The sequence below is a fragment of the Vicugna pacos genome, chromosome 5 (assembly GCF_048564905.1).
Source record: "Vicugna pacos chromosome 5, VicPac4, whole genome shotgun sequence".
Taxonomy (NCBI): Eukaryota; Metazoa; Chordata; class Mammalia; order Artiodactyla; family Camelidae; genus Vicugna; species Vicugna pacos.
Window position 1 is genome coordinate 91,747,523 of NC_132991.1, and position 16,561 is coordinate 91,764,083.

Consider the following 16,561-nt stretch of genomic DNA (forward strand, 5'->3'; position numbering starts at 1 on the left):
TATTTTTTTATACTCACAAAACTTCTGACCCAATAGGCTGTGATTTTGTTTGTTTCTGCAAACATGCAGACACGTAGCTTCATTCACCAGCAAAATTCCATTACTTATGTCTTGTGGAGAGATGGATTTTACCTATTTACCACTATTAGATTTCTGATTCTCTTGTCAAGATGGTGTGAGATATTTCATGCAGAAATGTCCATAGACAGATGATTGGATAAAGAAGATGTGGTACATCTATATAATGGAATACTACTCGGCCATAAAAAAGAATGAAATCATGCCATTTTCAGCAACACGGATGGACCTAGAAATTATCATATTAAGTGAAGCAAGTCAGACAAAGACAGATATCCTATGATATCACTTATATGTGGAATCTTTTTCAAAAATGACACAAACTTATTTATAAAACAGAACGAGACTCACAGACACAGAAAACAATCTCATGGTTACCCAAGGGGAAAGGTGGGAGGGAGGGACAAATTAGGAGTTCAGAACAGCAGACACACACCACCAAACATAAAACAGACAAATAACAAGGTGCCACTGCACAGCACAGGGTCCCACATTTAACATCCTGCAACAACCTACAGTGGAAAAGAACCTGAAAAAGAATTTATATGTACATTTAGGTACAACTGAATCATCACCCTGCACACCAGAATCCAACACAGCACTGCACATCAACCATACTTCAATTAAAAAAAAAAGTAACATACGTTTCCACCTCCTAAATTACACTTTTGCTTTAAAACAAATGAGCACAGCTGCTGCCTGGTGGCCACGAAGGCTAGTCATTTGCGTGCTCCCTGGAGTGATGGAATTTGGTCCTGGAAACTGGCCCTTTTCGCCAACAGGGAAGATTTGCTTTCAGACTTTCTTCATTCCTCTTGGGAAGCTGTGATCTGGGAGCCTCTGGATCGGCCTGGGTTCTGTGGAGAGGAGGAGGGCGGGTCCTCCACAGGGTTCAAGTGTGCCCCGAGGCCCACACCCCGTCACAGGCGGCGCTCAGCGGGATGCGTGCCAGGAAGGAGGAAAGATGCTCTCCTGTCCCCCGGGTCTCCACACGGCTCTCGGTTCTGCCCTGTGGCTCCATGTCCTTAAGCCTCTCTTTGGAAGCTACAGCCGTCATGTGAGAAGCAGTGGGCAGAGGACTGGAGAAGACAGACAGCGACCGGGAGCCCTTCTCGGAGCCGCGGAACTACCGGGTCGGCCTGTTGGCACTTTTCCTGGTCCCTGGGAGGTCCTGGCCGTGTGTTCCCGCCTGGAGTCAGGCTAGATGACTCACGCGCCAGGAATTCTTCACTTTGCTTGAAAGTCCAGCCAAGGAAGGGAAACTCCCTTGCATCTGGCATCCTTCTGGGGGCCGCGGGGGGCGCGGCACTCTCTCCCAGACGGGGAGGGGAACGAATGCTATTCTTCTTCCACAAAGCTCCAGATGTGTCTGTTTCCTGAGGCTGCTGTTTGTTCTGTTGGAAACTGAAAATACTGGGTGAGAATAAAGCTTCACTGAGCCCAGAAGTACGGCTAAGACAGACTCTCAGAGAAAAGGACTCATGCACAGGAAGAGGGTCCCAGTGCCGCGCTCCGAAGACTTGCGCTCCCTGTTGATTTCCTAAACAAGGTTTCAGTTGGGCAATAAGAGGCCAAGAACAGGACTTTCTGAGAGCATTCATGATGGTCACAAATGCCTATGAATTCTCTTTTGTACCCAGCAAATAAAAATTGCATAGATGGTTCTAGAAAGCTGACCCTGGTGTCCTCTTGCTCACTCCCAAACTAGAGCTCTCAGGTCCATTCAAGGGAGGGTATTTACAGACATCTGAAAAGAGGGGTCAGCATGCAGAATGACAGGGATGCAGGTTTAAGAAATCCTCACATTGTTGGGAAGGGTCCAGCTCAGTGGTAGAGCACGTGCTCAGCATGCACGAGGTCCTGGGCTCAATATCCGGTACCTCCATTAAAATAAATAAGTAAATAAATAAACCTAGTTACCTTCCCCTAAAACAAAAACAAACAATAATTTTTTTTTAATCTTTAAGAAAAAAAATCCTCATGCAAGCCCCCAAGTCTACTTCTGGACCCCAAACCAGAAGGAGTTGTGTCAGAAACTCTGTGCTGTGTGAGGGGGGCTTATTGCTGGCCATGTGGCTGCTCTCCTTTTCACCAGCACCCCGTCTCAGGCCTAGAACCAGCCTGGCCTTGAGGTCTGCTGCACAGGCTTGTGCCCAGACGTCCGTCTACCAGAGAACATCACCAAACACGCAGGAATTCAGTGAGCTGGTTCTTCAATTGTTGGCAGCTCGACATAGACCATGGTGGGAGTATTTATACCACAAAGACTGGTGAGTGCTACAAATCGTGGCTTTTTTTTTTTTTTTTGAGAGATGATTTACCAGCAAGCCATTGCCTGAGCTCAGAAAAAAGAAGGAGGAAACTGATCTGGCCAAAGAGCAGAACTTTAAGGCATACTTGAAAGGATGTGAGCGACCCAGACTTGACTTGATGGGGTCATCATGCCTGGAGGTGGGGACCTGTGGCGGGAGGGCGGGAGCGACGCCCGTTCAGGCATCCAGCCAGCCTCGGGTACGGGTCCCGGAGCCCAGGCCTTTCATCTTTGTGGAGCAAGAGTTATAAAACGATGTGACCTGTCTCTCGCAGCGCTGCGGGGAAACTAAGAGGAGCTGGGGTCGGGCTTGGGTGGAGCAGGGTGGGGACAAGCCCGTGATGTGCTGGCTTCACAGAGGAGGAAGCACCAGATACGCCCCCGCAGGCCTCTCAGGTAAGAGTTAAAATGAAATGCCTGGATTAGGCTTAAATCTAGTCTCTGAGAGCAGCACGGTCAGGGGCCCTGCAGGGAACTGAGACTGAGAAAAGGAAGGCCGTGGAGGGCCAGGAGGCCTGGACAGAGATGTCTGGCCAGTCCTGCCGGGATGGCCAGCTCTGCCCAGGCCTGTTGGCAGGAAGGAGAGAGACGCACTCAAGAGGTGGGCCTTGAGCATCATGACCAGCCGTGGCCCCGTGGCCTCCTGGCCCCGTGGTCCTGCGGCCTCGATCAGGTAAGCAACTTCCCCTTCTGCAGGTGAGAGCAGAGGAAGCCAATGGACATCTGGGAGTGAGGAGAAGCGTTCCCGTCCCCCTCCCACTGCAGGCCGCCCCCTCACTCAAATGTGGGCCTTTAGACAGGACCAGTCTTGTCATTCTGTGACCCATCACCTAAGGGAGTGCCTGGCCTGGGGACACGCTCACTTATCACGTGCTGCCGGCTCAGTGACTGCGTACAGACGTGGAAACTAGAAAATACCCAGTTTTTAACATTTGAGCTGAAGGTAAAGTCTGAGCCCTCATTCCTTCTCCCACGATGGCCACTATCACCTCCATTTGCTCTCTGCTCACAGCGGCCCCTGCCTTGGCCCCCACAGCCAGGCTCTCTCTCCAGGCTCTCCCCGACGGGCTCCAGGCCCATCGCTACAAACCCTACTCTGTCCTAATGCTTGCCGTCTCTGGAGCGTCCCCACTGTTCAGCTGAGTAAACTGAGGCCAGATCGCTCAGTGGCCCCATCAGAGCTGAGTTCAGCCCTGGGTCCCCCGACTTCCAGAGCTGTGATGGTGACGTTCGCCCCAGCACTTCCTGTGGCAACCAGAGGCGGTTTCCTTTCCCTGAATGACGTCCTCAGCCTCTCAGGACCTCCAACATCATCTCTTTCTCGGGGGCACCATCATTTTCCTGCCCCACCTGCAAATCTTGGCGTGTCCAGGGCTCTGCCTTATGAGTTCTCCACCCGCCCTCTGAAATCTCAGCCCAAGTGGCCTCGTCTACACCCGATGACGCCCACAGAGCAGCCTGGGTCCGTGGACGTTCAGCCCTTCAGGCTTACATAACAGAGCTCCCCAGTGTAAGTGGCTGGTAAGCAACAGAAATGCGCTTCTCACAGTTTGGGAGGCTGGGCGTCCATGGCCAGGTAAGTTCTGGCGGAAGCCCTCTCTGGTTCACAGCCACCAGCACCTTCTCCCTGTGCCCTCACGTGGTAGGGGAGTTACGGAGTTCTGCGGGGGCCTTTCTTACAAGGGGCACTAGTCTCATTCCTGAGGGCTCCACCCTCGTGAGCCCTCCCCTCCCAAAGTCCCCACCTCCTAAGACCATCCCCTTGCGGGGCAGAATTCTCTGCTGGGCACCAGGTTTGCATCAGCGCCCAGTCCCGCTGAGTCCTCCTCACTCAGGCAGGCATGCTGCACGGTTGTTCTGATACACAATTTCTTCATCTGCAAATTGAAGATATCAAATCCTACACGACAGGGTTTCTTTTTAGGGCTAAATAGGTTTATAAATATCAAAGTACTTCACAGAGAGTCTGGCCCTAAGTCGAGTGCCCACTGGCCACAGCCTGGGGTGGGGGACCTACCGTTACCCCAGGAGGCTCCGGGCCTACCCAGGATCAGGGACCGACCTTCACTGTCTCCGAAGGGGGTTTCCTCCGCCCACTCAGATCATGGCGGCCTCTCTTCAGCTCACCCCAAACCTGGCAGTCCCGATTCCTTCTCGTTGTCTCACTCCACTTCTGGGCAGTGGGCTCTTCCCTGTCCCTCTCACCCCCTCCCTAAGAATGTTCTGGAAAAGAAGTGCTGAGCGCATGACCTGACCACCCTCCCAGGCCAGACTGTGGCGGTATGAACATACAATGAACTCTCAAGAGAGAGATTTTCATAAACACCAGAAATTTTAATTTCTGTTTTTTGGAAACCTCAGAACTACCACTCACCACTTCATCCTGGGGGGAGGCCTCTGGCCTTGACACATGACCCAGTGCCTCTCTTTCCTGTTGAGATCCAGCATCAAAACCGAAACTGCTGGCATTTCAACTCTGCCCTCATTTTAAAATCCATAATGTCACCTTTGGGCTCAGCGGTCAGCATCATTTAGCTCCCTGACAGTCTGATGGAAAAAAACCTGCAGCCCAGAAACTCATCCTGCCACACACTAATATTCAATAAACCTTGGTCCGTCTCTCTCTCTTCCCCAGTGAGCATTTCAGACCAAAACGTCTTTTTTTATTTTCTGTTTTGCAGGGGAGTTGAGCCCTGAGTTCTGGAGTTAACTGCAAGAAATCAAAGAGACGATAGTCTTTTTCTTTTCATTTTGTCTCTGGGTACTTTGATTTATTCCCCTTCTAGCTCTGTTTCTAGATAGAACAGAAGTTTATAAAAAATTTCGTTAAAGATGTCAACAGTGTTCACCCAGTGTCTGAATCCCACTTCAGAGACATCTACATTGCTCTCATTTTCATATTTTTCCCAGAAACATTAACCTGTTCCTTTACCAGAAGGATCAGAGGTTTTAATTTGATATAACATGTGAAGACCCCAGGGTACATTTCTGTATCTTGTTTCTGCTGATGACTGAAAAACTAAAAATCACTGTTTTAGGAACAAAACGCAAGCTGTACAGCCTGGTCCTGCGACAGAGGCGTGACCCCAGACCCCAAGCCCCCATCTGAGCCTTGTTCTTGTGAAAAACAGAGAAGAAGGCAAATCCAGGCTCCTCTGCCTGAGCACATCTTGGGTGTTAGTTTAGAAATTCTGACTGCCAGTCACACCAGATGCCAAAAAGGCATAAATCTCGGAAGCGTCTGTGGCAGCGCGCCTCCCCGGGAACTCGGGTGGTGAAGCGCCTGATTTAAGCCCTCTTTGGGATAAATATGCCGAGGCTCTAATTCTGTAAAAGAATCATAAATCAACCAGATCTGGAATATGAAGCCAGCGGAGTTTTAAACGTTCAGTTGTGTCTGGTGAATCTGAATCCTGGAGCCTAGTGCATCAAAATAGGATGTTGTACTGGAAAGAATCACACTGAGCGCCAAGGAGATGTTCTAGATTACTAAAAACACACGTATCTTGTTACCTAACGAGAAAACGAGTTGCCTTGAGATGTAACGAGTGCCCGGCTGGTTTTGTTTTTGATACTCCTGGAGAACCCCAGACGTCCCAGATGTGTGAGCGTCATCGGTTCACTGTTGCTATGTAACCAGGACCCCGAAACTTAATGACTTCAGACAACATCCGTTTGTTGTTTGTCACGAGTCTGAGGGGTGCTCGGCCCGGCCGGGCTGATGTCAGCATCTGTGACCGGGGATGGGCTGCTTGGTGTCTGATGGGCTCGGCTGGGGGGACCCTCCGCTCTCCTCCACGTGGCGTCTCAGCCCCCAGCAGCCTGGGCTGGGCTTGTTCTCCTGGAATCCAGAGGTTTTCAGAGCGGACGCGCCCTCTGTCCCCCGAGGCCTCGTTCAGACTTAGCTCATCCTCGTTCTAGTGGCCAGAGCCGGTGCCGAGGCCAGTCCAGGTCCCAGGGGCGGGGAATTAGACCCCACCTCTCCCGGCAGGCGAGCTCCGAGGCTGCGGTGCGCAGGGCGCTTGCGCAGACAGGGGTGGAGGGCGGTGCTCGGCCTTAGGCAGCCCCGCGGGCCCGGGCGCCGCGGCTGGAACGCTGTCGCCTTCCCAGCGGTTCAGACTCCCTGCTGAAACCCGGCAGCCAGGCGGCCAAAATCGGGAAGACTGACGGAGGAACAGGGAGCAGACAGCCTGGGAAGAACATTCCGCGCTTCGGCTGTGAGAGCAGAGCAACGCGTCCTTCCCCGTTGATGAGAAGAAAGGAAACAGAAGGACGGGCAGGAGCGACAACGCGCTGTGACCTGGCTCCGGAGAAGCGGGTCAGGACAGATGACCCCACAGGGGGACTTAGAGCTTCACAGACTGTGGGGCTTTTACTCCAATGCACGAGGCAGAGGAAATGTCTCGATTTTTTATTTCTAGAAAGCAAATGTCACATGCTCTGTACCCACAAGTACAGGGCTGTTGGTAAACTCAGCGGCCACCTTTTCTGAGCCTCCCTCCCCACCCGGTGGAATTACAATGACCTGGAAGCGCGTATCCTGTCTCTCGTGTCTGTCCACTCTGGTCCCCGCTGACTGACTCAGCGTCCAAGCTTGGACAGGGGACCTTCTTCCAGGTGATGCTCTGGGCTCAGGGTCCAGCCACCGATGGGAGCAGCGCCCAGCCACACACCTCCCACTGCCCGTTGCTGTGGGAAGCAAGGCAAGACCCCCACGTGCTGGGGACCCAAGTCTCTGCCCCTTTTCCATCTTAAGGAAAGCTATCTCCACGTCCATGTCCATGTCCTGTGTCCCCCAGAGCCACACATGGCCTCCAGGACACTTAGTTCAGCTTATTTATTTATTTATTTATTTATTTATTTATTTATATTAAAGTATAATCATTTACAGTGTGTTGATTTCTGGTGTATAGCATAGTGTTTCAGTCATACATATACATACAAATATTCATTTTCATATTCTTTTTCATTATAGGATATGCAAGATATTGAATATAGTTCCCTGTGCTATATAGAAGAAATTTTTCTTGTCTATTTTATATATAGTAGTTAATACTTGCAATTCTCAAACTCCTCATTTATCCCTTCTCCCTCCCTTCCCCACTCGGGTAACCATAAGTTTATGTACTATATCTGTGAGTCTGTTTCTGTTTTGTAGATAAATTCGTTAGTGTCTTCCTTTTTCTTTTTCTTTTTTCTTTCTTCTTTCTTTTTTTTTTTTTTAGATTCCACATATGAGTGATATCATATGATATTTTTTTTCTCTTTCTGGCTTACTTCACTTAGAATGACAATCTCCAGGTCCATCCATGTTGCTGCAAGTGATATTATTTTATTCTTTTTTATGGCTGAGTAGTATTCCATTGTATAACCACAACTGTCATCTGTTGATCTGGGCATTTAGGTTGTTTCCATGTCTTGGCTATTGTAAATAGTGATGCTATGAACATTGAGGTGCATGTTTTTTGAATTAAAGTTCCCTCTGGACATATGCCCAGGAGTGGGATTGCTGGATCATGGGGTAAGTCTATTTTCAGTTTTTGGGGGACTCTGCATACTGTAGTTCAGCTCTTTTCTAAAGCAGAAGCTTCTTCCATGATATCACTTATATGTGGAATCTAAAAAAAAAAAAATGACACAAATGAACTTATTTACAGAACAGAAGCAAACTCACAGATACAGAAAACTCATGGTTACCAGGGGGAAAGGGGATAGGAAGGGATAAATTAGGAATTCAATACTTGCAGATACTAACTACTACACACTAAATAGACAAATAATGTTTCTACTATATATTATATTCAATATCTACAGTAACCTATAATGAAAAAGAATATGAAAAGAAATATATGTATGTGTATGTATGCTGTGCACAAGAAATTGACACAACATTGTAAACTGACTATATTTAACTTCAATTAAAAAATAAATAAACCAGAAGCTTTTTACCTCTGACCTGGGTGCTGAGATTGTCCAGATATTCCAGGACTCAAGGCAGAGAAAGGGGACAGAGTTAAAGATGACAAACAAGAATGGTTCTCCTCCCTCCAGATCCTTTCATGGAGTCAAAACAAAACACGAATTAAAATCTTAACAAACCACTTTCAGATTCTCTAGAAACCTGCCACAAGGGCTGCTCACAGGAGGCGAAGGGTCTGATTCCCCACAAGCCCCTCCCCTAGTTGAGTCTCTGACGCCGGGACCACAGGTGTCTTTCCTGCCTCGCCAACACACATCCTTTCTTTTCTAATTGAACGAAGAACAAAAAACAGCCTAGCTCACAACAAAAATAGCCTTTATTTATGTCATGCTTTTTTAAAACAAGCTCTTTCTTGATCCCGTGGTCAAGTCTTTTCAAGACTTCTCTCCTTGGGTCAGGATGGAGCCACTTGACCCCTGTTCAGGGTTCCCCCCATGGTAGTAACTCTGCCAAATGCACAGTTTGGTCCCCGATCTCCCAACCACCAACTGAGGCTCACCCGTCTTCCCTTAAAGCCCCTCCAGCCCTTCAAACTCAGTGCCTCTAATTCCAGAGCCCTTGACCCTAAACCCGCCCCACCTCAGGATTCTGGGAGGTGCCGCCCTGACAGCAGGCTGGAACTTGGGTCCCCCTTTACTCTCCCTGTCGCACTAGAGTCCTTGTGACTCCTCCTCACTGCTTCCCAGCCATCCCTTCATCCCAGATCCCTCCCTCCCATGACCCCCACCTCCTCACGCCCTCACTTCCCCCATGTCTGCCTGCCTTGCTTCAGTCCCTCCCTCCTCCAGTCCACGAGGGTGTCTCTGCCTCGAGAGATGCTTTGGGAGTTAAAGGAGCCCAGGCTGAGGGGCTCTGTGTGAGGAGTTCTCTGTAATGAGAACTTCATTACAGAGAACTCCTCATTACAGAGAGAGCCAGGGGAGGGAGACTCGTGTCTCCAGCCAGTCCTACCACACGTCTGCAGTGTGGGTACCAGGTTTTACAGGGAAGGAAGGAAGAGAGCATTTGCCAAAATCCAGTTGTAAGGTTACTTACCCAACTCTCACTCCGAAGGCGTTCCAGTACCCAGGGGTCAAAATTCTTCAGTGGTTCTCCATTACTTCCATGATCCAGGACAGGGGTCCTGGGCTCCTGTACCAAGACTCCAGCATGGCTGCAATCTCACTCTGATTCTTACTACGGGAGGTTCCAATCTTAGAAATAACAAACCCCTTCCACAATGAGATACAATCTCCTGAGAGGTTTTAGAACATTTTAAAATTGCTTCATTAATTTTGCATGGTATTAGACAAAGAAATAGTTTAAGAATAAGTAACTGCTCTTTATTTTAAATGAGTATATTATTGAAGACTTAACGATGGGTCCACAACTCCAGACCCGCAACTGCAAAATCCAAAGCGCTCTGAAAAACAAAAGGTCTTTTCTATATTTGGTACAAATTTATTTGTCCACAAATCTGACCTTAACGGACATGAGGCTGTTCAGAGCCTATATTTATCCTACATGGTATGAATATGCAGAGGTTTTGTGGCAGAAATAGTGTGCTTAATTACAGGCTGCAGCCCCAGGCCTCACTGGAGGGTTTCATATAATACAGGACACCTACGGCGCATTGCTTCTTTAAAATCTCAAACATTCTGAAATCTGAAATATATCTATTTTAGGACTGTAAGCTAAGAATTTGGACCAGTATATATTCATCACTGTATAACTCAATATTTGAAATATCTTTTAAAATCTATTGGGTCATCCTGTGTAAAGTAATGCCCACCCCCACCAGCTCTCCCAGTGGTAGTTTAAAAAATAAAATCCGTCTACAATTTCCTTGCTGAGTATGTCCACAAATGCCTTGCTGTTCCTCCCTTCAAAGTGTGGCACTTAGCTCTCCTCCTCGGGAATGAGGATTAGAGCAAGAAGCTCCGGTCTAACGCACAGAACACAGCAGAGTGACGACCGGCCACGTCTCAGATTCGGCTATGAGAAGACCGTGGCTTCCGTCTTGGATACACACCGTCTCTCAGCCTCTCCCTCTCGGACCGTTCACTCTGGGGCAAGGAGTTTCTATGCCCTGTGGAGAGGGCCAAAGTTGAGTAACTATGGGTCAGGGGAGACTTCCAGCCTTCGGCCCAACAACTTACACAGACCTGAGACTTGCCAGCGACCACGAAAGCCAACCTGAAATCGGACCCTTCGGCCCCACGTGAGTTTTAAGATGAAGCCTCAGCCCAGGGCAACGGCCTGACCAACCTTCCTGACAGCCCCTGAGCCAGCACCGCCCAGCCCAGCTGCTCCCGGCCCCTGATCGCGGAATCCGAGGTCGCAGATGTTTCGAGCTGCGGTGTTTGGGGCGATCTGTGACTCAGCGGAGGATGCTGATACATCGCTCGGCACTGTCTCCCAGAGCACCGGTTTCTCTCCTCAGCACACGCTGCCATGAGCTCAAGTTCTGTTTCGTCTTTCATTTATTTGGTTTGCTGTGTGTCTTGTTCTCCGCCTGTGAGGGAGGGGCCGATGGGTAGATCCAGGGTTGTACTCACATCCCTTATGCAGAGCCTGGTTTCCAGATGCTGAATATACACGGGAGACTGGAAAGAGACGGAGGAAAGTTATTCTAGACAGAGCCAGGGAGGCAGTGAAGTTTGGCCTCGGGGTTAATAAATAACTTAAAATAATTTGAAAGCTCCAAATCCCAGAGCGTAAACACCCCTCCCCTCTCAACTGATCCAGGCAGTCACCAGGCCCTGTGGACTCTCCCCGCCACACCCCCCCCAGTGCCCTCACTCACTCCCAGCTCCATCACTCCCCACCAGTGTCCTCACGGGTCCCCGTTCCCACCCACCACTGCCGGCTCATCCATTCTTAACGTGGGATTGTGCCCTGTGGGGGAGGGAGAGTAAAGAGAAGCTGAGGCTCCACCCCCTTCTCTGAGATTGCCGATGAACCTACAGCCACCACCCTGCCCCCAGATTCAGAACCAGGGGTTCAGAGTGAGAGCGCTTCTCCCACTGCAGCCCTTCAACAAGAGGACAAGGAGGCAGTGAAGCGAACGTGTTGCAGTTCTAGAGAGAGTGAAGCCAGCGCCCCTCCTGCTCAGAACTGTAAGTCCTGCCACCTCTCCAGAAAGCAGTTTCGCCGCAGGTTCAGAAAGACTTAGCTCTGTCATGCTCTGCCCCGCCTAGTAGTCCCACTCCCAAGACTAGCCTGACGGTGCATCGATCTCGAGATCTGAATAAGGCTCTTCATACAAAGATGACAGCAGAGTTTGCTCTTAGTGGATTATAAGCAACCTAGGTACCCCGCGACAGAACAAGACAAAGAAATTAGTATTAAATGTGCATTACTCATCCGGTAAAAATTATTCTTTCATGTTTCTCAGTGAAGAGTAAATGCTCACAGTCTGATACAGCATCGATATAAAACCTAATACCTACACATACAGTGGCGGGAAGAAATATCTCCAGCTGCTGCCGTGATCATCTCTGAATAGGAAGTAATGGGCGATTTTTATTTCCATCTTGATGATTCCATGTATGGCCCACACTTTCTACATTGAGCATGAGTTACTTTCATATTCAGCTAAGAATGACAATTTTCTTTAGTGAAGAACAGGGAGGCAGTGGAGGGAAGTAATCTGAAATAACCAGTAAGACCCTCATTAGCACCCTCTGTGCCCTGCGCCTGGAGCTGTGCTACGTGACGGGCCGTCACGTCCACAGGGAACGGGAACCCAGGGGAAGGGGGTTCCCACACCGCCCGCCCAGCCCCTCGGCCTCGGAGAAAGGCCGTCAGCACCGGGCTGGCCGGGGCGGGCGGCCTGCGTAGAGAACAACGCTGGGACTTCATGGGCTTAACACAGCGGATGTTTATTTCTGGCTCAATCCCTGGGAGGTAGGGGAGGTGATGGGGGGGACTTTATCTCACACCTCCTGAAACAGGAGGGACGGGGGCAGGGCACAGCCATGAAAAGAGTGGCACAGCAATTGAGAAAGACAGGATACGACAAACCGGTTAGAAACAACCAGGCCCAAGATGGCGGGAGAGTCACTTCCAGGAGACCTGGAGCCTCGTTGAGCCTCACTGTAACACAGCAGCTGTTAAATGGCACGCCCACAGGTGCCACGCCCGGTCCGAGGCTGACCATAAAAGGCCAAAAGTGGGTGGGAGCCCTAATTCCTCGAAATCTTGCCCCTTCCCCAAAAAAATTGGGATAATCCTCCCCCTGGTTGGCCTACGAAATCACCCAGCGCATAAAAGCCGACAACCCCCCACTCCCGGGCCGCTTTCCCTGCAGAGACGGGCCACACTCTGCCTGTGGAACATGTGTCTCTCCTAATACACTTGCTTCACCTGAATTCTTTCCTGCGTGAAGCTAAGGTCACTCACCTGGCGGGGCACATCCCAGGGACTCACCTCAGACCTGGAACGGGACCATCCTCTCACGCCCCGTTTCCTGCAACACTTCCTTCAGGGACCCTGCTTGCTCTGCTTTGGAGCCGCTGCCTTCTTCAGTGCATGGCTCACAGGGTCCTCAGGGAATGTGGAGAGAGAGAGAAAGAGGGGTGGGGGGACACCTGCAGGGGCATTTCATGGACTGGGTCTGGAAGCTGGCTTTGACCCTCCTGCCTGCGTTCCATCAGCCACGTGTCAGTGGCGTGGCTCCCCCTCCCCTTAAGGGCCGCGAAGTGCAGTTAAGCCAGAAGCCCAGGAGGGGAGGGGAGCACCGGTGTCGGGGCCTGAAGAGCCCAGGCCGACTGACCCTCCCCCACACCCGGGGGGCTGGGAGCTCTGTGCTCGGGAGAGGGAAGCCGAGGGCCCGGTTCCGTGGGTCAGCACCGCCCAGCTGGACAGGATTCGTCATCTGAAGGGCAGACTGCGCGCCTTTCTGGTCCGCTGCTCCCACTGGTCTCATTTCCAACACTCTCCTTTGCTGGGAGGCAAAGGTGGATTTGGACGGCGTATCAATCCCAAGGAAGATGCTGGATGGTTGAGAACCAAGCTTTTCTCGGTGCAGGTGCTCTGGGCCATTTCAGGGAAGTAATAAACCTTGCACGCCACCCCTCCCCTGCCAGCCCGCCTCCCCCACCTCTTATCCCTCCCACAGAGGCACAGGACCAGAGGGACAGACAGGCCATCTCCTCTGCACGTAGAACGAAACGTGCACCGTCTCGCAACCACACAGGCGTCACCCGAGTGAAACCCCAGAGGAAACAGACAAAAAAGAAAGTGTGGCACATGGGTGACTTCATACTGAGCCTAGAACAGACTCTTAGGCCAGAGCCAGACGTCAGATTAAAATGCATCTATTGTTTAAACCTTCCTGGGGGAGCCGAAGATTCCTTACTAAAGACAAAGGCTCTTTAGAAGTCAAGTCTCTCTTTAAAGTCTAATCAGGTCCTCAGAGATGTAGATTTGCCCCACAGATGAGACTGGGTAAATGTGCCCGAGGCTCCAAGGGCGAGTCCCAGAGCAAGCGGCTCCCACAGGGGCACAGGGAAGACTTGGCAGAAGGGGCCACGTGCACAGGAGACAGACCATGGGAACCACATGGCCGGTAGCCAGGGCCGGGCTTTCCGAGGAAGCCTTCAAGCAAAGGCCCAGACGCAGTGCCTCTCAAAGCCTCCACCCAAGCCAGCCAAAGACGGAACTGTGGACACACGTATCCGGGCTGAAGCTAGAGCCCGAGAGAGTTGGCCTGAAGTCGATTTCTTTATTCACATTTAAAGTTCTTGGCAACCCTTTGTCCAATTCCACAGGTATTTAGTAACACCCAGAAAGTTACCATCAAGCGATTCCCGTGCTCTGGGCTTCCTGAGGCTTCGTCCCCGCCCTCGTCTAGCACCTGCTGTTCCGAGTGTGGGCCGCCAGCACCCCCGGGAAACTGTTGGAAATACATCAGGAAATGCATCATCGTGGTCCCCTCCCAGCCCAGAGAGTCAGAATCTGCATTTTATTTATTTATTTTAAAATTTTTTGATTTTATTTTTGTTTCTTATTTTTTCTATTATTTTTAGCAGGGGGGAGGTGGTTAGGTTTATTTATTCATTTATTTTTAGAGGAGGCACTGGGGATTGAGCCAGGACCTCGTGTATGCTAAACACGTGCTCTGCCACTTGAGCTGTACCCTCCCCACCACAGAATCTGCGTTTTAACTGGATCCTTGAGTGACTCATCTGCATGTCAACATTTCAGAAAAGCTGCTCTGTCTCGTGCTACATGGGGTGTGAACACCCTAGTTTGAGAACCGCAGCTGCCTAGGATTTCTTGGAAGTTCTGTCTGTGAGTCTTAGTCCTCCAACGCGCGACTTCACTACGCAGTTCACTTTTCTCTGGAACATTCATGTGTTTGCTTGTGTTTAGTAGGCAAGCTGCCTGAAGCAGGGTCTATTGCAGACAGACCCGTGCACAGAGAATCTTGCCTGTGATAAATGCTCAATAAAAGGATGTGGAAGGAAGGAATCTAACCAGGGGTGAGGGGAAGGCCTGGATTGTAAGAAGTAAATCAAGGTTGAGTCTTTTATGGGAATTTCCCAGTAAACAGTAAATTTTTCCCCTGCTGCAAATCGGAAGCAAAAAGTCATTTTGGACTGTCCGCACAAAAACCTGTACCTAAATGTTCACAGCAGCAGCTGAGTGAGCAAACGCACAGTAGGAAACCCACACCGTGGGGTAAAGTCCACAGTGAGGAGGGCAGAGCCAGTGACACAGCAGCGTGGATGGATGTCAAGGCGCAGCCCCCGAAGGAGAACCCTCAGCCTCGGGAAGGAATGACACTGCTGCCGTTGGAGTGTCCGTGTCCCCACCAACATTCCTGTGCGGAAACCCCAACTCCCAGGGCCGTGGCAGTGGGAGGTGAGGCATTTGGGAGGTGATTCAGTCCCGGGGGCAGAGCTCTGAAGAATGAGATTAGTGTCCTTGTAAGAGAGACCCAGAGAGCCCCTCACCTGACCCCAGCCCCCATGAGAGGACACAGCGAGGGGAGAGCCGTCTGTGAACCAGGAAGAGGGTCCTCACCAGACACGGACTCTGCCAGAGCCTGCATCTTGGACTCCGCAGCTTCCAGCACCGGGAGAAATAAATCTCTGTTCTTCATAAGCCACCCGGTTTATGGGACTTTGTTACCGCAACCCTAACAGATTAAAACACATCCACGGCACAATTCCATTTACAGACTGGTGGCTGCGCGGGGCTGGCGGGGAGGAGGGAGGAGGCTGTCAAGGGGCAGCAGGAGAGATCTTTGGGGTGACGGGACAGCTCTGCGTCTTGGGTGGGGTGGTGATTACACACCTGCACAGGTGACAGAGCTGTCCAGGCCACACACACACACACACACACACACACAGAGGAGTGCGCGTAAAACCGGTGCAGTCTGACTAGGGCCTGTGTGTTGTCCCTGTGCCAGTTTCCTGGCTTCCCTGCTGTACTGTAAATACATAAGATGGTACCACTGGGGGAAACTGGGCGAAGGTTACAGGGGACCCCTCTGTACAATTTTTGCAACTTCCTATGAATCTACAGTTATTTCAAAATAAAAAGTTAAAAAGATCAGATTGAAGAGGTTACAGCATAGATGGGGACTGTGCCTTGTTTTACGACATTTAATTAATAAGAGAGCACTGTATACTGTTCGGCACGACCTAACCACAGAAGTGGTTTGATTTCTACTAAATAAAACACGTCTCCCTGAAGAGGAGAGAAGAGATGAGCCAAAACTACTGAAGCGTCTGCGTTCATCTGGATTTAGAAGTAAGTCACCCCCAGGAGAGCCAGTGACTTCTCACGGCCAGTCCTGGGGCAGGGCCCTGGGGGACTGCCGGCTCGGACAGAGGAGAGCAGAGCCGAGCCGGCCAAGAAGGCTGCGCCGGTCTGGGGGGTGGGAGATGCTGCTCTAGTCCGACCCTGTTTGAGACCCACCATGAGCCCCGGGACCCAGGCAACAGGAGCTGGCGTCCAGGCAGCCATCTCGTGGTCCAGGGAGCACTCCCAGTCCTCCGGCTCCATCAGCCGCCGCACCGTCCTGAGCAGGGAGCACCAGCTGGAGAATCTCTCCCTGACTTGAGCCAACAGTGGGAATAAGATGAGGGAGGCAGTCGGTGACCTTCGTTTGCCCTTTCCTTCTTTTCATCCCGACTGAATAGCGTCCTCTCCCTCTTAATCCGGGTACACACACGCACTTGGGTCAGAATGTGTGTGGC